Below are 20,904 nucleotides of genomic sequence, written 5' to 3' on the forward strand. Positions count from 1 at the left end.
CCTGATGACCCTCACCTAATGGTGTTTGTGCCCTGTATAAGCCTCTCCACTTGAGTGGGGGCTGGACCTAGTGACTCGCTGGTAACACTAGAATATGACAAACATGGGGGAGCCTGGGTGGCTCAACTGGTTTAGCATCTGACTCCTGATCTCAAGGTTGTGAGATTGAGCCCCGTGTTGAACTACACACACAGTGGAAGTCTGCTTGAGATTCTCTCTCTCTCTCAAATAAATAAATAAATACATCTTTTTAAAAAAAAGAATAGGGTAAACATGATGTGATGTCATTTCTGCTGTTAGGCTTTAAAAGACTGATTTTCATCTTGCTAGTGGATTCTTTCTATCGACTTCTTGGCTTGCAGCCTTCAGTGAAGTCAGATGGCACATGGGAGGGCCCACCAGGCAGGAAACTGAAGGTGGCTTCCAGCTGACAACTAGTGAGGAGTCGAGGCCTCGGGCAACAGCCGCGAGGACTTGAATGCGGCCAATACTCCCTGCATGAGCGGACCCTTCCCCACTGGAGCCTTCAGATGAGACCACAGTCCCTGGGCCCATATCTTGATAGCATCCAGTCAGAGACCATGGAGCAGAGCGTCCAGCTAAGCTGTGCCTGGATTCCTGACCCACAGAAACCACGAGATTACAAATGCTGTTTCAAGCTACTAAGTCTTTTGCTATGTAGCAATACATAACTAAGATAGCACTCATTCTGTGCCATTGCCTTCAACACTTTCTGCAGGCACCTTGCATCCTTTTGCACCCCTTCTCATGATCTTCCCCACCCTGCTACTTCCCAGGTGGATAAAGACTGCATTTCCCAGACTCCCTTGCTTCTAGGATTCTGGATATAATTAAGGTTCTGCCAATAAGATGAACTTGTGCAAGATTTAGAAAGCAGAATTTTTTCTGTGGCAATGACAGCTGATGGGCAGGTTCTGGCAGACATGAGCTTTTGCAGTGACCACACTCTGTGTCCCGTGCTCTGCTTATCAGTTCTGGGGTGTGGGGATGCTGGGGCATCAGCAGGGATTTCCTGCAGTTTCTTGACTTCAGAATCAAAGCAGTGATGAGGTGACATGGAAGCCAGAAGTCCAGCAACAGCTCATAACTTCCACACCTGCAGCCCATCCAACAATTTTGTAAGCACTTACGTCCTCATACTGAATACCTTCCTGCGAAAATATTTAGACATGTTTTTGCTCCCTGCACTAAACTCTGCTAATATAGTCATTCACTGTTCAAGGCCCTGGGGCCACAGGTGAACCTGACATAATTCCAGACCTCAACATGCCCACACTCTAGTGATGGGGACAGAAGTTAGAAAATCCTTTCACTCTAATGTACCTGTTTCCTAGGCCCCAACTCAGGTGGATTTGCTATGAAGTTAACAAAGCAGATGCTTCAGCATCCTTCACTTGCATGGGTCCCTTCCAAGGTTCCAAGAGAGGGCTTGCAATTTTGTTTTCATAATTTTGTGGGTTTTCCCCCCTTTTTTAAAAATGTATTTTATTAAAAATTTTTTTAAAAGATTTTATTTATTTAATTATTTAGAGAGCATGAGTGGGGGCAGGGGCAGAGGGAGAGTGAGACAGAGAATCTCAAGCCAACTCCAGGTTGAGCACAAAGCCTGACACGGGGCTTCATCTCACGACCCTGAGATCATGACCTGAGCCGAAGTCAAGAGTTGGACAGTTGACCAACGGAGCCACTCAGGTGCCCTGTTTTTTTTTTTTCTTAATAAGCACCTCCCCAGAAATTGTATAAGCTCCTGGCCCCTTGAAACCTGAATCAGGCCCTGGCTCTGGGGAATCCCATCCACTTGATGGCTTAGCCCACCAACCTTGTGATGGAAATCTCTTAGCTCCATCTAGCCGCTAAGACTGAGCTTCATAGCTCTACCTGGACATCATATCCAGATTGTCTTCAGGCACTTTAAACTTAACCTTCCCTTCACCCCAGGGGTCATCTTTGGTTGAATGACATCACCATCCACCCACTGGACTAATCCAGACACATGGGGTCATCACTGACTCTCCCTTCTTGGTCCTACCTCATTCATGGGACTAATGTGCTGTAGAAAATTTGTGAGAGTGAGATATATGAAAATGAGTCACACTGGCAATCCTGTCCCCAGAAGGGCAGCCTCAGAAGAAGGAGCTGCCTGCACCCGGGGTCCAGAGAAGAGCATCCGCCTGAGTGACTCCAGGTGGAGAACATGATGTAGGGAGCCTGGAAAATGATCCCCAGGTCTAATCCCCACTGCAAGGCAAGGCTGGAACTGGAAATTGGTATCACCAAGTGAGTATCCAGATAATTAAAATGAGAAGGAACCCAGTGAAAGGACGAGCTGAAAATGACTGGGAATTAAGGACAGGGGTGTCTTGGAGTTCCCCTTTGACATGGCACCTTTACTTACAGGGTTGTGTCTAAGCGCAGGTTCCCCCAATGCAGATCCCGAGGTAAGGACTTGACTCCAGTAATTCATGCGGGGAGTGATCCCAGGGGAGGGAAGTGATGCAGGGAGTGAAATGAGCAGGACTCCTTTGTGGGCAACAAGGACCCAGTCCCCTGGTGCTTCTGAGAGTGTGCAGAACGCACCCCAGAGTTCCCCACAGTGGGTGGGGCCCCAGGGGATTTATCCTCCGACTTTTGTCCCTCATTGGTTGAGGGTGGCTCCTAGAGTGTCACTTTCTAGCACTCCTGGCTTGCCCCCGTTGCCAAGCCAGGTGAGCCCCTGCAGCTAGAGAGAGGGAAGTCCTTTGGTGTGTTCTGAGAATGTCTGCAGTGGCCTCTGTGGTGCCAGGCTCAATGGTGGGGCCCTGATGTCATTTGCATCAGGGGCTGCCTCTGGTGTCTCAGACTAGACTCCTTCCCTTTGGTGCAAGCAGCCGGTGGTAACCCACCTACTCGCCCAGTCTGGTGGGCAGTGAGGGGTGCTGAGCAGCCGGACCCAGGAACAGCAGGGACTAAGGAAAGAGCTCACTGGTTCTGAGTCCAACAGACAAGATGGCGGATCCTGCTGCCTCACTGATTTTCCTGCAGCCGGGCCCTGACCTTCCCTCAGTCCCCAGCTCCTGCGTGCCCTGCTTAGGCTTCCTTGTCCAAAGCAGCTCTTTCAGGGTGCAACATCTGTTCTGTGCGGGCTGCAGGAGTCCCTGTGGCCCCCAGACAAGGACATGTCAGCGTCTTTGAAGTGTCCTGGCTGGCAGAGCTCCCCGCTACTGTGGGGCAGTGCGGGTCTCTCCTCTCAGCTCCTGGAATGACAAGCTTGCAGGAGGCCCTGGCAGCCTTGGCAGCCTGGCCAATGTTTAGACAGTTTCTTCTGCTGTTTGAATAAGAACTTCAGTGGGATTGCATCTCTGTTTCACCTCCTCTCCTGTGGCCAGGTGGACTGGCTGCCCAGCGTCCAAAGCTGCTTGTAAAGTTCCTCTCTGCTTCCACAGAAGCTTTAGAGGTGAGGAATCTTCCAGCGGGCTTCAAGGTTCCCCACCCCCTCCTTTTTATGCAGGCAGCTCCTTTTTAAATGGCCTTTCCTTGACACTTAGGTGTCAAGGCATCCAAGCCCCCAGGATAACTTTGAAAAACCCTGGCCCTGGGATTTAGTCTCTCTCCCTGACAACCATAACCCTAAAAAACAGAAGGAGTCTTACATGTTATTTAGGAGGCTCAGAGAAACTCAGTGATTTTCCTTAAGTTGCACAGCCACTTAGTGGCAGAATTCGGGGGAAAGCCCAAGCTTGCTGACTTCAAGTCCTCCAGGACCCAGGTGAGTGAGAGAGCTTTAGAGCCCAGGTGAGGGCAGGACTCACCTGGACCCACTCTCCCCCCTTTGTGAGGATTCATGAGAAGTTGAGTAGAAAAGGCTGTGAAATCTCCCACAGAGGTGCAGCTGACTGTGATCAGGGGCTTTATTTGTCTGTGGAATCTGGGAGCCAGTGGGAGCCAGTGTGAGAAAGAGGCTAGGTGCACAAGTCTGCAGTCAGATGGGTTCTGATCCGGGTTTCTTGAATTTCAAGCTGCGTGGCATTAGGTAAGTCACCTAACCTTTTGTGCCTCAGTTTCCTCATCTGTAAAAGAATGATGGTCACCCCACTGAGTGAAATTAGTGCTAAGCACAACGTCCGTGCCACTTAAGTCCTAGTAAATGTTAGCCGTGGCTATTACTGACATTATCTCATTGTTCTTTGTCATCCCCATGAAGGTTCAGTTACATAGGACATCAAATAAAGGCTATGATGATTATTGTTGCCCATAGCAGTATTAAAGCTGGCACTGGCTTCCTGGTCCCCTAGGTGAGGTGGCTGTCCTGGAGGAGAGGGGAGAGTATGGCCTTTGGAGGAGGTGGGGGTATCCCTGTAAAGGCTAAATGAGGCAGGACCACAATGGCACAGTCCAGGGACCATGCGTGGTATGATCCACATTCTCTGCTGCAAGTTAAGTCACAATCCAAGTGATAAATTACACCAGGAAACTTGAAGGGAGGAGGGATAGGGTGGATACTGAGGGCTTAATTAACTGTGTGGTCTTCAGTAAGTCACCTCCTCACTTCAGGGCTTTGTTTACTTGAAGAGGAAGAGGTACATTGAACTGATCAGCCCCTCTTAGATCTGAAATTCTGTCCATCTACCCTTCCATCCACCCTCCCATCCTTTTATCCACGTCTATCCATGTATCCACCCAGGCATCTCCCATCCATCCATCCCCATCCATCTACCCTGGATCTTCCTCATCTTCCCATTCACTCATCTCTCCTTCCATCCAGCATCTATCCATCCACCTATCCATCATCCACTTATCCATCCATCCATGCATCCACCCATCCATTCATCATCTATCCACCCATCCACCCACCCATCCATCCACCAATCCATCCATCATCCATTCACCCATCCATCCACCCATCCATCTACCCACCTGTGCATGTGTGCATCCATCCATCCATCCCTTCCCCATTCATTCATCCATCCACTCATCCATCTACCCACCCATCCACTATCTAACTATCATCCATCCATCCATCCATCTGCCCATTCATCCACCCACCCACCCATCCATCCATCCATCCATGCATCCATCCATCCATTCATCCATCCACCCAAACATCCACTATCCATCCAGCATTCTATGTGCCAGGCCCTGGACTGAGCATCATTAAACAGATGAAGGGGCCTCTAGCCATGGCCCTACTGTTGAGGATTTTGTGGTTGGGTCCAACTTCCCACAGTTGGTCAGTGGGCCAGGCTTCCAATCTCAGGGCTATCTGACTCCCGGGGTCACTAGGTCTCACTGCACCTTGACCTTGTGGCCCTTCCTGCCTTCCTGGGCTGTCAGACAAGGGCTGTGGGTTCACGCCATTCTTCTGCACTGCTCTTTGTCATGTACTGAGGTCCCTACTCTACATGCATTTCCACTTCTAATTCTTATTCACTCTTGTGAGGCAGGGCTTCCTATACTTGTTACCTGGGCAGAGGACTGAAGCTCAGAGAGGTGAAGAACCTCCTCCGTGATATCTGTCCCAATGCCATTTCAAAGAACTGGCCTCTGCCCTCCTGAGCCCTGCACTGAGATCACACTGGGTTCAGATCCTGGCTCTGCACCCTGGGAAAGTACATCGTTCCTGCCCTCATCTGTGAAGTGGGATAATAATAGTCCCCATCTTATAAGATTGTTTGGGTATTATCTGGAGTAAAGCAAGTGAGTGGCACATAGTAAGCACTCAACTATTACTCATCATGATTATTATACCTATGATATTATTATACCTATGGTATTATTATACCTATGATATTATACCTATCATACACTACCTGTCAAGGCTAGACTGGTCATAGGTCAATTTTAAGGAGAGGACTGACTGCTCAGTATTTGATGGATGGACAGACAGAAGGAAGGAGGAGGGCTCCCCCTCAAGGCCACAGTCAAGGCCAGCCTGTTAAGAGCTGGTCCACAAATGTGCAGTCTGAGGCTCCATCTCCCGTCATGTGAGGTGGGCACCGGGGCCACAGTTAATTTCTTTTACCACAGAGTGGCAGGCATCAAGCCTCATTAACCCGATGAGTCCATGAGCCGGCAGGATTTGTGTAATCTTGTTTTCCCTTCAGCTGGCTTCCCGGGACGCCATTGTGCTCACACTGAAGTCCCAGTAACCCCAGCAAATTCCCTGCACCGGGCCGGGGCCCTCACTTGCCTGAGCCCTGTCTGCTCGCATGAGAGTCCCACAAATCACCTCTGGGTTCAGGCCTGGTCAGGCACGCCCCACCCTTCTTGGCCTCCTCTGGGCTCACTCTGGGTCTGGTGAAATGGAGTGAGGTCCCCTGCCCTGCACCCCACAATCTCCAAGACACTTGTAAGCATGTGTGGAATGCTGAAGCCACACAGAGCTGAGACAGAAAGGGAACTCCTGTTCCGTGAATGTCCCCATGCGCCAGCAACTTTATTCCCTCTGTGGGTCTGTCCTCTGGCTATCACGTGGGGACCCCCTTCAGGATGACTCTCGAGACTGCAGGGGCTCTACCGGAACTCCAGGGGATGGAGCAGCAAGTGGTCACAGAGGGGCCTCGGGTTTGGGGCTGTGGCCCCCACTCCGTGGTTCAGGAGACTGAGAGCAAGGGCACAGCAGAGGGTGAGCCAGTGAGGGTCTTCCTCTTCACAGCACTTGTGAGTCCCCGGATCATCCCAACGATGCTCATTTCATAGAGAGTCTTTGCCCTTTCTGGGTCTTTGGTGTTTTCTGGTGCTGGTGTTACTGAGCCCCCTCCGTGCCACCACCCGGTTGTGGCTGCAGGTGAGAGAATAGAGGTGGAAGGCTGACCTTCGGAGGGTTGCCCAGCCAGTCAAAGGTAGAGCCAAGATTCCGAACCAGGGCCTCAGACATTGAGCCTTAAGCAGGCCTTCTGTGCTAGGTCAGTAAATGATGCGTCATTCCTATGGTGATAACTTACTGCATCTTCCGGTGACACTGGGCTTTGGCTTATGGTAGTTACCAGATCACCGGGGAGGTCCAGAATTGTGTGTGTTTGGGTTCATGTCACAGAGAGGGGCATGGTCAGAAGAGTGCCCACTAGATAAAGTGAGCCAGCCCTTGGGTCTCTCAAGCTCAATCATCAACCTCTCACACATAGGATTGTAGAGCTAGAATGGACATGGTGTCTCTTCAGTCCAAGCTTCTGCTTCTTTTGTTGACGAGGAAACACGCCCAGAATGGTCATCGAATGGAGGGTGAGGTGAGGGGTGGGGTGGGGCTGGAGTCCGGGATTTCTTGGTCCCATCAGGTGGGCTTTCTACCTCAACTCAACCATGTTAGCATTGACTCTGCAGAAGCAGCCATGATCCAGTTCACGCCCTTCCTGGATCAAATGTCTGTACACATAATCCTACCACAAGACCCCTCATTAAATGACATTTCACCCCTGGGACTATTCTTTAAGGACCTCTTGATTTTAGGTTTTCAGCTCTAAATCCCTTGTGTGTCAAGAGAGATTTCATACCGAAACTTGAAACTAGGGGAAGATTGGCAGGTAAGAAAACCCAGGTCCAGTGGGGGCTGCTGGTTGTGTGAAGTGGGGTGAGACAGTAAGTTCTCCGGACCTCAGTCTACTCATCTACAGTAACAATGGTTCGCTTCCCCTTGACCTCACAAGGAGAAGAGGCTGTGGCCATTAAATCAATACACATAGATAGTAGGTGGGAAACGATGATCATGATTTTCACGTGAACAGTGATTTTTCTAAACATTAATATGATCAAGTGACTCCTTTTATTAAAATTCAGCAGTGTTTCTTTCTATTGTATTCATTCATTCATTCATTCATTCATTCATTCATTCAACACATATTGAGCAACTGGTATGTGCCAGGCACTGTTTTAGGCACCAGGGACTCAGTGAGGAACAAAACAGACAAAACTCCTGCCTTGTGCTTACAGTATCGCAAGGAAGAGAGACAACACACAAGCCGAGGAAGTAAAATATTCATATTTAGGGGGTGTGTTGGAGGAATGCACAATGCCTTTGGGCCTGGAGTGAGGGGTTAGGTGGGAGTCTAAAATGCAGCGAGGGACTGGAGATGTCAAGCCTCACTGTGTTACACAGCATGAAATGGAGACGCTCTGGAGGATTCTGAGCAGAGAAAAGACAAGATCAGATTATGTTTTCACAAGCTTTCTCTGATGGCCAAGGTTGACAACATATCGCAGTGAAGACAGGGCTGAAGCAGCAGTCCCAGCTGGAGGGGATGAAGGCTGGGACCTGATGGGGTCGGGAAGGTGGTGAGAAACAGCAGAATATGGTGCTCCTGTTATTCGCACTTGGTTGTGTTTACTGAGTGTCTCCCGTGGTTTTGTAATTGTGTGTGAGCTCATTTTCAGTGGACACACTTTGCAGCTGGGGCTGAGGGATGGATTCCAAGGGGATTTTGCAGGTGCTTCCTCCAGGTGCCCCAGACACCCACCCCCATCAACACTAGGCTACCAATTTAATTTCTAAAACAACCATCAAATTCTGACTCATGATCATAGTTAGCCTGGCCTTTTTGGTGAATTTGTCCACTTGGGGTTCTTCGAGCACTTGGGGAATGTAGCTGCTAGCACGGAGTATGAGTGCAGATGAGCTATGGGCATGAGTTCTTAAAGGATGATGTGAGAGAGACTAGCATGTTGGTTGGCTCCTCTGGGCTGGTGGGAGGGCTTTTCTAATCTATCCTTCACTAAAGTTTAGTCTGTCGAGGGTCCATGCTTTCTGGTGGGGTCTTCGATCCTCATTTGCTATCACTTGTGGGGCTAAGGCCTTGTCTCCCTACCCTGGCTACCTACTAACACCCCAGCCTCTAGGTTACCCAAACTCTGCACCTCCCCCACCCAGGGTGGCCACTGGCCACCTGTGCAATTGCTCTGGTTGATCAGTTCCTGCCTCGTTTTTGTGCCCTGGACATTTCCTTTAATGGTTTTTATGACTTTGGCTCTCTACGTCAGGGAAGTTCTGTAGGCTTCTCTCCAGCAAGTAGCAGAGGGCTCAGGTTATCTAGTCCACCGTGTTGCAAGAAACCTGCCTCATCACCCTCAGCGTCTTCCGACAGGGCTAGTTTAAAGTCCATTAGCATCAGAGTCATCTTGGGAATGCGTAATGAATAAAATGCATATTCCCTAGGCTCACCCTGGACTGATCAAATCAGACTTGTGGAAATTTGGGAACGTACATTTTAGCAAACACCCAGGGTGGGTCTGATGCGCATACACTTGTGAGAACCACTGCCTGTTTGGCAGTTTGGGTTCATCGACTGACCCAGCAACCGTGTATGCCTCACCCACAGCTTACCTGCACCGCACAGGCTTTACGGGATACGGGAATGAATAAGATGTTCTTTTTCTTCAAAGTGCTCATAACATAGTTCAGGAGTTGGCAAGCACTTTCTGTAAAAGGACAGAGAGTAAATATTTTAGATTTTGTGGGTCATATAGTCCTCTTTGCAAAAGCCACCATAGACAATATATAAACAAGCGAGGTGGCTGTGTCCCCACACATTTTATTTACAAAAGCAGGTGGTGGGCAGGGCTACTATGATTTGCTGAGCTCTGGTATAGTTCAAAGAGAAACATGCTGGGGCGCCTGGCTGGCCCAGTCCGTAGAGCCTGTGACTCTTGATCTCCCGGTCATGAATTCAAGCCCCATGTTAGGTGGAGAGATTACTTAAAAAAAACACAGAGAGAGAAACATGCCAAACAAAGGATCATAGTGCAAGCAGGTGCTATGGCAGAGGTGTGTAAGGGGTGTGGTGGGGCTAGGAGAGGAGTCCTGGGGGGCCCTGGGGTCTTCCCAGATGAGCTAACACTGGAGATGAGACCCCGGGTGGTCTGGGGGGCATTTAGGTTGTTGGCCTTCTTTGCTATTGTAAATGATGCTGTGAAGGCTGTCTTTGACTTTGTAAACTTGTCTGATTCTTTCTTAGGATGAAGACACTGTTTAACTTTGGTAGCCCATTCCCAGGATGCCACGGGAAAAGGGAAATTCAACTTCCACATGCCCCAGGGATGTGCACAAGGGCACATTTGCCTCCACCCTTGTCAATGCTGGGTCACTAGCTTCATTTCTAAAAGCCCCAACAAATATCAGTTCATGATAAGACTTCATCTGGCCTTTAATCACAAAATTAAACACCTAGACTGGAAAATCTTGCTTGACTTATTATTTTCAGGAGATGTTCCATTTCAGTTCCTAATTGAGATATAATTTATCTGTAACATTGTGTAAGGTTAAGGTGTACAAGATGCTGATTCGATACATTTATATGTTGCAATCTGATTGCCACAGTAGCCTTCACTAAGAGATGTTCCCGTTTTTCCTTCTTAGTGTTGGGCAAGAGAGACTGTGTGTTTTGGGGAGCTTGGAGGGTTGCCCTGGGAGTGGCAGGATTTCTTGGTGTCTGCTGCGGGAGGAGGGTTGACTCCCTATCTCTGCTGTGAACAGCACAGTCCGCCCAGCCCACTCTGCTCAGAATTCAGCTTTTTACACCGTGGCTAAATGCACGCCCACATCAGTAGAAAGGAGGCCCAGGGAGCCTGTTTGATCTCAGTGGAAAGCTGGCCCAGGCTGGCATTTTGACATTTGGAAACAGTGAATACAATTACCCATCTGTGGACCAAAAGGATTTTTTTTTTCCTTTAAGGGAATTGAAGGTATTTTGCCCGCGGTAGAGTTTCTCTAAGAGGCCCCTTCCAACTGGAGCAGTGTGGAGGATCCTCCACAAGGTTTAATTCAAGAAAGAGGGGGAAGGCAGGCAGGCTCATGCCAGAAGTTACGTCTTCCTCTGGAGCCAACCTTTTAGTCAGAGAAGGGTGGGAGGCAAGCCAGTGAGAGCCACCCCAGCCCTTTAGAGTTAGCTCGGGGCTTTTGCAGACATCCTTCATCTGTCCCTCTCATAGCCCTGGGAGGCAGGTGTGGTTACTTCATTGTTGACGAATGAGAGCAAGGAGACCAGACCTCCTGTGATTGTCTAAGATCATGCAGCCAGACTGTGGCAGGGCTGGGATGTGAACTGGCATTTCCTAACTTCAAATTTAGTTCTATCCTCATGTGTTATGGGTTGAACTGTGTCCCCCAAATTCATATGTTGAAGTACCCCAATACCTTGGAATGTGCCCTGACTTGGAAATAAGGTCTTTGGCGATATAAGTTAGTTAAGATGAAGTCATACCAGAGTAGGGTGAGCCCCTGATCAACACGACTGGGGTCCTTTTTTAAAAAAACCCACATAAAGAGTCAGAGATGCATACAGAAGGAAGATGATGTGAAGACACAGGAGAACATAATCTACAAGCCAAGGGATGCTTGAGGCTTCTGGAAGCTAGGAGAGAGGCATGGAACAGATTTTCCCCCGTAGCCTTCAGAAGGAACCAAACTCTCAACACCTTGATGTTGGACTTCCAGCCTGCAGAACTCCAGATAATAAATGTCTGTATGTACACCTCCTGGTCTGTGGTACTTTGTCACAGCATCCCTATGATACTAACACAGCACTTATTATAATAAAGGAAATTGTAGTTCTTGAGGACCTACTCTATGTGGCAATACAACTTATTGGGACTTGTGTTTTGTTCTCCCCATATTTTTTTCTCCCTGTTCCCCAAAAGCAAGGCAGAGATGGCTAACCATTTTCCCTCCTTTTAACAACAAAAACCTCCTCCCTCAGTTCAATAGCCAGAGACTACATTTCCCAGCCTCCCTAGGCGTGGCCACGTGACCCTATTCCCACCACTGGAATATGAGTGGAAGTTTGCGTGTCACCTTCTGCAGCTCTGCCCTAGGAAGACGTTGCTTGTTTTCCTGCTTCTCTTTCCCCCTTCTTGCAGGCTGGAATGTGGTCCTGGATCACCACAGATGATCAGCTTCCATTATGTAAGTTTAGAACAACAAGATGGAAGGAAGTTTGATCCCTGAGTGGCTTTGTGGAGCAGAGACCCAGCCCATGCTGGTCTCCTGCTTTCTTCTGGGCTGTCATGAGACAAAGGAAGAAGTTTCTGTCTTGTTGGCACTGTGTTTTAGGAACTTTGGGCTATAAACCCTAACATGTGTATGTGTTTGCCTTTTGCTGTCTTTGAATTTGGTTGGGTTTCAGGCATGAAAGCAGAGGTTGTACTCAGACTACCCGAGTAACCCCTTTCCAAAAGAGCTTTTTTGAAGTATAATTGACACATGAGAAATGGCACGTATTTAAAGTGCACGCCTGTGAAACCATCACCACAATCAAGATAATGAGCCATCCATAACCTTGAACAGTTTTGACTCACTGGATTTTGTTTCCCAGAAGCCCTAACCCCTTAGTGGGGAGAGGAGAGATGTGAGCAGTTAGAGGGAAGAGAGATCCTGGAGTTGGGTATTGGACAGAGGAAATGGGGATTTGTATCAGGAGGCTGAGATTCAGAGGGTCTGGGAATCTGAATTCTTTTTTTTTTTTTTAAGATTTTATTTATTTATTTGAGACACAGAGAGCACAAGCGGGGAGGGGGATCAAGGGAGAGGGAGAGGGAGAGGCAGACTCCCCTCTGTGCAGGGAGCCTGATGCGGGGTTCAATCCCAGGACCCTGAGATCATGACTTGAGCCAAAGGTAGACGCTTAACTGACTGAGCCACCCAGGTGCCCTGGGAATCTGAATTCTTAAGAAGGCTCTCAACATCCAGTCAGGGTGGGGAAGATCTGGTCTTGAGCCTTTTCATGGGAGATGTAGCTAGTCCAAGGCAAGCCAGGCTTCCATTCTCCATCCCAGCTCTTTCCACACGTCCCCGTGGCCTCCTTAAACAGGGTATTAACTTTATGTTCTACAAAGAAAAGAAGGAGAAAAACTTTGTTATTCTTCTGATTAACAGGGAAGTTGTCCAGTTGGCTATGCTTGAATTATATCCCCTGAATATTAAACTCGGGCTTCTTTAGTTTTCATTTATTTTATCGGATTGTACAGAGATGTTTTGAAAGAGTAAGATGGGGGCGGGTGGGGGTGGTATTCTGGGATGGTGGCCATTTTTGCCACATGCAGAAGGCCAAACTGCTTCCAGAAGACTCAAGTAGGCACAAGGATTTCTTCACTAAGTGAAGGTTTTTTTTTTTTTCTTCCAGAGAATAAGTGGGTTCATAATTTATAACGAGCCAAAGTCTTTTCTGGTTCCCTGTTTAGAAAATGGGTGCTTTGCTAAACAGTTCTCGCTCATGGCTTCCTTCCTGCATGGCAGTGTGATTATCTAGAATATAAATTCTGGGAGGATTGTCCAAAGACCACAGGCACTTATGTTCTTCTCTGCTCCTAAAATGTTGTGATTCTCAATAAATAACCCACAGCCAAAGCATGGTGTTTTGTTTTGATTTGTCACAAAGAGTTTTCCAGCCTGTTTTTATTACACTGAAGTCAGAGGATATTGATTTTCCAAGCTGGCTCTGGTGTTAGGAGCACTTGCTCTGCTTGCTGAGGGTCTTCAGGCCCACCAGACATCTGTCCTGCAGAGGAACAGAGATGCCTCCAGCACAGTCTACACTGGGTGCACTGAGGAAAACCTCAAGCAGAGAAGTAGCCATGGGCAGGACCGGGGGACTGCCTGAGCAACCAGCACACCACCTACACTGGACACCTGATGGGAAGGGCATCCGGAGAGGGACCCTGCCCTAGGGATGCTGCACAGACCGAGAGGGAGGGGGCAGGAGACATCCAGACAGCAGTCAGCCTTGTTGGAGAGGAGAGTCTTGAACTCAGCATGGCCATCTGCCTTTCCATCCCTCAGAACAAAGGCAGATCTGCTGACCTGGCTGGGCTCCCCAAGGGGAAGGGAGTGAGTTGCAGGGCCTTCCGAGTTGTCTGTCCGCTGTATTGCTGCAACTTTGGGTGACTTTCTCCTGACCTTCCCCGGCAAAGGAACAGCCTGTTAATCTGACAGCCTTGGGAACTGAACGTATGTTCTAGACGGGACCTCTATGATTCTAGTTCAACGCTGCCTTGCTCCAAGAAGGGAGAAGAAGCAAAGAGGATTCATGGGACTTGCCCTGAATCACCTTGTGAATTCATGAGGGGCTGGGAGTTCTCAAATTTGTGATATTCTCTCCCTAAGGGGTTCTCAAATTTGTGATATTCTCTCCCAACCAAAGCTATTTTCCTGGTCCTGGCTTTCACCTGAGCTGAGGCTGAGATTTCTTTTGTTTTTTTTCCCAAGTTTGCAACATGTAACCCATTTCTTCCTTCTTTTATAAAAACGTACATGTATCCCACTGAAAGGGTCAAATAATTTTCTAGGGCTTGCCATGGCAGCAGCCGTGTCCTGACCATCCTGCCCTCTCTTTCCTGCAGATCACAACTTTCAACGTTTTGCCTGTGTTGGTTTTGTAATTACCTTCATTTCATGAAATAATGTGTTGCAGTTGCTACTTCTTGGCTTTTCTGTTTCACCTTCCCTCTTTGGAAGATTAGGTTAGTTTCCCTTCATCCTTATCCCTCCCCTGCCCCTTTCTCTCCACTCAAACTTTGAATTCTGCCATCTTTTTTTTTTTTAAAGATTTTTTTTTTAAATTTATTTGACAGAGAGAGACACAGCGAGAGAGGGAACACAAGCAGGGGGAGTGGGAGAGGGAGAAGCAGGCTTCCTGCTGAGCAGGGAGCCGGATGCAGGGCTCGATCCCAGAACCCTGAGATCATGACCTGAGCCAAAGGCAGATGCTTAACAACTGAGCCACCCAGGCACCCCTGAATTCTGCCATCTTGCCAGTGCATTTTTATCTTAATTTTCTTAGGTGGATATTTGCTGCTACATTATTATGACTATGTAAGTTCTATTCAGACATATTGGGTATCCTGCCCACTTTTATTCCTGAAGAAGCCTCTCCTGGAGATTTCTGACTTAAGCCTGTCTAGGTTCAATGTGGAGTTATATTCTGGGCTCTCCCTTCACCATCATCTTGGGGGTCCCACGGCCTCTCTCCTGTCATGGATCCTGTTTTCCTATCTTTTTCTTAATTGGTTTATTCCTTTAAAAAAATACAAATCCTAGTAGCTTTCTGAGAAAAAGCATATAGGAAATAATTTTTTTTTTTAAGAGAACAAGCGAGCATGTGTGAGTAGGGGGGCAGAGGGAAAGGGAGAGAGAGATTCTCAAGCAGACTCCCTGCTGAGCACAGAACCCAATGCTGGGCTTGATCTCACGACCCTGAGATCATGCATGACCTGAGTCAAAATCTAGAGTTAGATGCTTAACTGATGCCACCCAGGAGCCTATGGGAAATAAATTTTAAAAGAACTTGCATGTCTGAAGATATTCTTACACTGCTAGAGATTTGGGCTCAGTATAGAATTCTAGGTTAAAGGTTACTTTCCTTTAGAATTACCACGGCATTACGCCACTGCCTTCCACGAGTGGGGTTGTTAAGTGGGACTCCTGGCACTATCATGATGCTTAGTCCTTTGTGTCTGATCTGCTGTTCTTCTCTCTAGAAGATTGTATCATATCCTCTTTATCTCCAGGGTTCTGAAATTTCACAATCATGTGTCGTGTAGAGGGTCCCTTTGGGGCCATTGTGCTGGACCCTCGAGGGACTTAGACAATTTGAAAACTCATGCCTTTAGTTCTGGAAAATATTCTTGCAGGTTATTTCTTTTAAGATTTCTTCTACTATTTTTTTCCTTTTTGGTAATTTTTATTATTCATAGATCGAACTTCCTGGCTCTAATGTTCTTATCCTCCCTTATCTTTCCTTCCATTTGTTTCTTTGCCATTTTCCTCTCTTTTCTGGGAGACTTTCTCAAATTTATCTTCAAAATCCTCAAGTTTATCATTTCTACTATTACATTGTTGAGTTCCAAGACTACTTCTTCCCCTTTATTTTATTATTATTATTATTTTGGTTTCCTGACTCTACATTTTGTATAGCAGCCTGTTCTTGTTTCATGGATGTACACTTTTTCCCCACAGTCTATTTCCTCAAAGTTACTTTCCCCCCATTTGTGTCTCTGCATTTCATCCCAAGGATTCCTCATACATTTAGAGATTGCCTCCCACTCTCTCCTCCTTCTGCCTGCAGTGCTGTGATCATCTCTGAGCTGACCCACCAAATTTGGTCTTTCTCATCTTCTTGGCCATTTGACATAATCCTGTCCAATCAGTCTTTCTTAAATGCTGACTTAACATGTTATTCCTTTGGTGAAAAGCCTTCAGTGGTTTCCTAATTCCTACTTTATCAGACGTAAACTTTGCCATTTTTAGCATTCCCAAACTCTGAGTCCACCAAAGCTATGCGCTACATCACCTATCCTTGTAATGTGGACACTTCTGTGTGGTCAGAGTTAGAGATTAGGTAAGAATAATACCAATAGCACTAAGAATAACAGTTAAGTAATAATAATACTAGGACTACTAAGAATAATAGCAATCAAGGATGACAAAGACTTTCACATTGATAGACATTACATATTCCTTCTAATATCTCTGTGATGCCCACATCATTATGCCCACCTTACAGGTAAAGAACTGGAGGCTCGAGTGGGGAAGTGACAAACCCAAGATAACAGAGTGGGTAAGCAGCAAAGCAGGGCTAGACTCCTGTCTCAGTGCTCTGTCCACAACACTGTCTACTGATGGAGTCAGTGTCACCTGGGTGACAAAGTTTCTTCAAGGCCCCACCCTCTGACAAATGGCCGTAGTACGTGTATTGACCATGAGCTCCCATGTTTTTCTGCTAAGTGCCAGTTCCTCTGTGTACATACAGTGATCTGATGTATACACTTTATACCTTGCTCATGAGCGTGCGAAAAGCCTTGGATGTTTTGGTGCCAGGGCCAACGGGAGTTGCTTACTGTCTTTGAGGACAATCAGGCTTGGCCTCCTGCCTTCTTTCCATATAATTTTTAATAAACCAGTAATCTCTCTCCAAGCATTGCAGACCTTTGGCTTGGACCAAGAAACCTGGAATTGTTTAAGAGAACATTAATTTCCTATGAGCTAGGATTACAGGCTGTCTAGAACTTCTTAATGAACAGCCACACTGCCTTTTAGAAGCATTTATGTATTTGCCAATGCAGTTCTGAAGGTTATACTAAGTATTACAGGTTGTCCTTTATGGAAATTAGAGTCTTCTAGAAGTTGACCAGTGTGGACCCTGGTGCTTGGGTATTTCTTTGGTGAGATTTTAGGATTGTTAGTCCTCTTCCCCACACATGCTCCCCTGATGTCTTACTCTTATTTTTACGGACTTTTGGTAAATGAAACATTTTATGACTCAATCCCATCCCTTTATCTCCCCCCCCATCACTTTATCTTTGGTGAAGATAAAATCAAGTTCAAACTTTGCCTTATTTTATTTTTTCAGCTTCTTTTCCCTTGAACTGGACTAGTGGGAAACTACTTGAGTGAAATCCAGAAAACCCATGTTCGGACCTGATGCTAACTGTCTGAATGATGCTGGACAGAACACAGTACCTTGGGACCTCAATTTTATGATGGGGCTTAAATGAGTGATTCTCAAACCAGCTCTAACATCCTGAAAATTAAGCATACTTGCTTCTGACTTCACAGTTACCATGGAATCAGAGCTTTGAAATGACAGTGAACTCTCCTTGATGTTCCCCTAAGCCCCTACATTGAATGATGGTGAGGACCCTATTGGGAAGTGTTCATTGGTACCTTCTCCAGGGTGAAAAGGTGAAGAATACTTTGCAAGCAAGACTGTCTTTTCGATTTTTACCTCCTTCTAATTTTGAGCATAGTGGTTCTACTAAGCTGCTTTTTTTTTCCCTGTGAAAATGATTTTGTGAGAAAATGTAACCAGTGCAATTATACTGAACTTTCATAAGATGAAATGTTAATAAAATGGATGTTTGACCAATAAAATACTTGATGCCAAATTAAATGGGCCTGAAGGGAATTATGCTTTGGAGCAAACTCCATGGGAAACAGGATGAAAAGGAAAATACTATTTTTGAGCAACTATATGAATTTCTCCAGAAACACAAATATATAAGTTACAACATCTTTCGCTTGCCTAGAGGGGATAAAGCATTATGGCTAAAGATGTAGATGCTCATGGAGCACAGGGTGTTATACGAAAACAATGGATCGTGGATCACCACATCAAAAACCAATGAGGTATTTTATGGTGACTAACATAACATAATAAAATTTAAAAAAATAAAATAAAAAAAATAAAGATGTAGATGCTAACGTAAGATTTCTTGAGTTCAAATCCCAACTTTGCTAGTTCTTGTCTGCTGGCCTTGGGAAAGTTACTTGACCCTTTTGTGCTCCAAATTTCTGGCCCGTACATTGGGGTTAATAACAATATTTTCCCCATAATGTTGAGAGGATTGAGTTTGTACATTCAAGGCCATTAGTAATGCCTGGTGCCCAGTAAGTGTTTGGTCTATATGAGTGATTATCTTTAGAAAGTCATGAACTTGTATATGTTCAGATACCTGTCCTGGAGCCTAATGCTGGGTTCCCTGTTTTCTCCAGGAGATATCAGGGGCCTTGAACTGTTGAAGGACTCTCCCAAGGCTACGCGGCAGGTCTGTGATGGGAAGAGAGGGGTGCTAGTGTTCAGCATGAGTGACCTCTAAACTCCACAGCTCCTGCTCCTTTATACAGCAACAGAGTGATGATGATCCAAAATGCTTGGGAGAAGCAGTCTGATTAATTAGGCTTCTGGTGAACCAACAGTCAGTTTTCCCTAAGATAGGTGGGAGAGTAAATTAGGGTAATAGCTGCCAAAACCTTACTGTCTGGCCTGTTGTACTTGCTGCCCAAGTTCCCTTCCTATTGTGCCTGGATTCCCCCATCCAAGAGTCTCTGCTGGGATCCTGCAGCCAGACCACCAGGCCCTTCATGGCCCTTTCTGCCCACTCCTTCAGCCTCATCTGTTCCTTTGAAGCCAAAGCCAAAGCTCAGGACATAGCAAACTACCTGGGATTCCCAGTATGGAACGTGTCCCTGCATTCCACTTGGAATGCCTCTTCCTCCCTGGAGACTTGTACTTGTCTTTTTCATGAGAATGACCAAGGGTCACCTCCCTTTAGAGCCTCTTCTGCCTCCTTTGCGATGTTACTCACTTGTCCCCCTCACCCTGTATCATCTTGTTAAACCTCTATTATAGCACATAAGAAATTATACACTTCTATTATAGCAGTCACAGCCATATGGAATTATGAATTATTCAAAACCAAGTCTGTCCCTCCTACTAGTTAGAGACCTTCTTGAAGATAGGAACCAGGTAGCATTCTTCTCTGAACACCTGGCCAGTGACACAGGCCTGGCTCAGCAATGGTCTTTACCTGCTTGCTCCGGCAAGTTCAAAGTAATCAACAGAGAAATGTTTCCTTGAAAACTGAGACTCTTATATATCTTTATTTTATTTTATTTTCAATTTTTTCATTGAAAATAATTTTTAAAATATTTTTTACTGAAATAGACACACAGAAAGTACACATATTATAAGTGTACGGCCCAGTGAGTTAGAAACTGGACACAACTGTGAAACCAGTGCCCACACCCCTTCTCATGTTTCTTCCAGTCATTATCTGTCTCCCCATTCCCCTCCCCCTGACCCTGGAAACCATTATTTGATTGTGATTAATTTTACCTCTAATTTTTATATAAACGGAATTATACAGCATTCACTCCCTTGTGTGTGGCTTCTTTTGTCCAATAGCATGAGGTGGGCACTCTGAGTTTTTGACAGAAGGTATAGAAAGCACAGGACATGGCTTGAAAGCATACTCATCCCTAGCCTTTCTCTCACACATCACTGAAATCTGGCATAGAGTCACTGAAAGAATATGAGATAAAGTGATTTGTTGAAGGCTTCACAGGTACTCAGTGACAATATTTGGATTAGAAACCGAGTTTCTCTTTTGTTCAGTCAGATATGTATATTGAAAAAATTAAGGATAAATCCTAAAATAATGGAAATAGATTATACAAATTTCAACCAAAGTGAAAGGAACCAAAGAAATAATAATTATTTTGTAAAAACCAACAGTAATCCAATAAAAGGAGAGGAGAAAAAAATAAATAAAATAAAAATCAGAAGAAATACAAATAATGATAGTATAAATAAGTCCAAACAGAACAGCAGTTACAAGAATTGAAAAAGGATTAAATTTTATTAAATTTCAGGGATTCTCAGATAAAAATCCAGCTTCATGCTATTTACCAGAAATAAACCTAAAACATAATAACACATAGAGGCAAAAAGTAAAGGAACAAGAAAAGGTATAGTAGGCAAACTTTGTCTTCCTCTCATACCCCACATCCAACACAGCAGCAAATCCCATCTAATTGCGCCCTGAACCAAACATTTCTCACCTCCTTTGCTACTAACACACTTGTCCAAGCCACTATCGTCTCTGCTCTGTCTTATACTGAAGCCTCCCAACTAATCTTTATACCGTTACCCCTCTGATTTAATTCTTCACATGGCAGCCAGAGTGATTCTTTTCAAACACGTTCAAAATATGTCACTGATCAGAACCCTTTGATAGTTTCCTATGCCACTCAAAGTAAAATCCCACATTTCACCATGGTTTTTAAGCCTTACATATTCTGGCCCCTTGCTTTCCTTTTTGAAATAATCTCATATGACTTCCCACTTGATCAATGCATTCCAAACTGAAGCTAGACTAGACAAGGCTGAAGGTGAAACAGGAATACTGGGAAAAATCTTGGGACAAACTGGTTCCCACCCTAAGCAAAAAGTAACACCAGAGACATTTGAATTGGTGATGTATTGAAGATAACCAAAGAAACAACAAAACCCAAACCTGGTTCAAAACCAGACTAGACTAAATCAATCCTGACAGTAACAGGCTGGTAGGAAAGGTGTACCCATTTGCAGTCATAAATATTATTTACTTCAGTCTAAATTCTACACAGATGTCCAGCAATCAACTTTT

This window comes from Leptonychotes weddellii, chromosome 2, assembly GCF_054177405.1.
Source record: "Leptonychotes weddellii isolate Sample4059 chromosome 2, ASM5417740v2, whole genome shotgun sequence".
Lineage (NCBI taxonomy): Eukaryota > Metazoa > Chordata > Mammalia > Carnivora > Phocidae > Leptonychotes > Leptonychotes weddellii.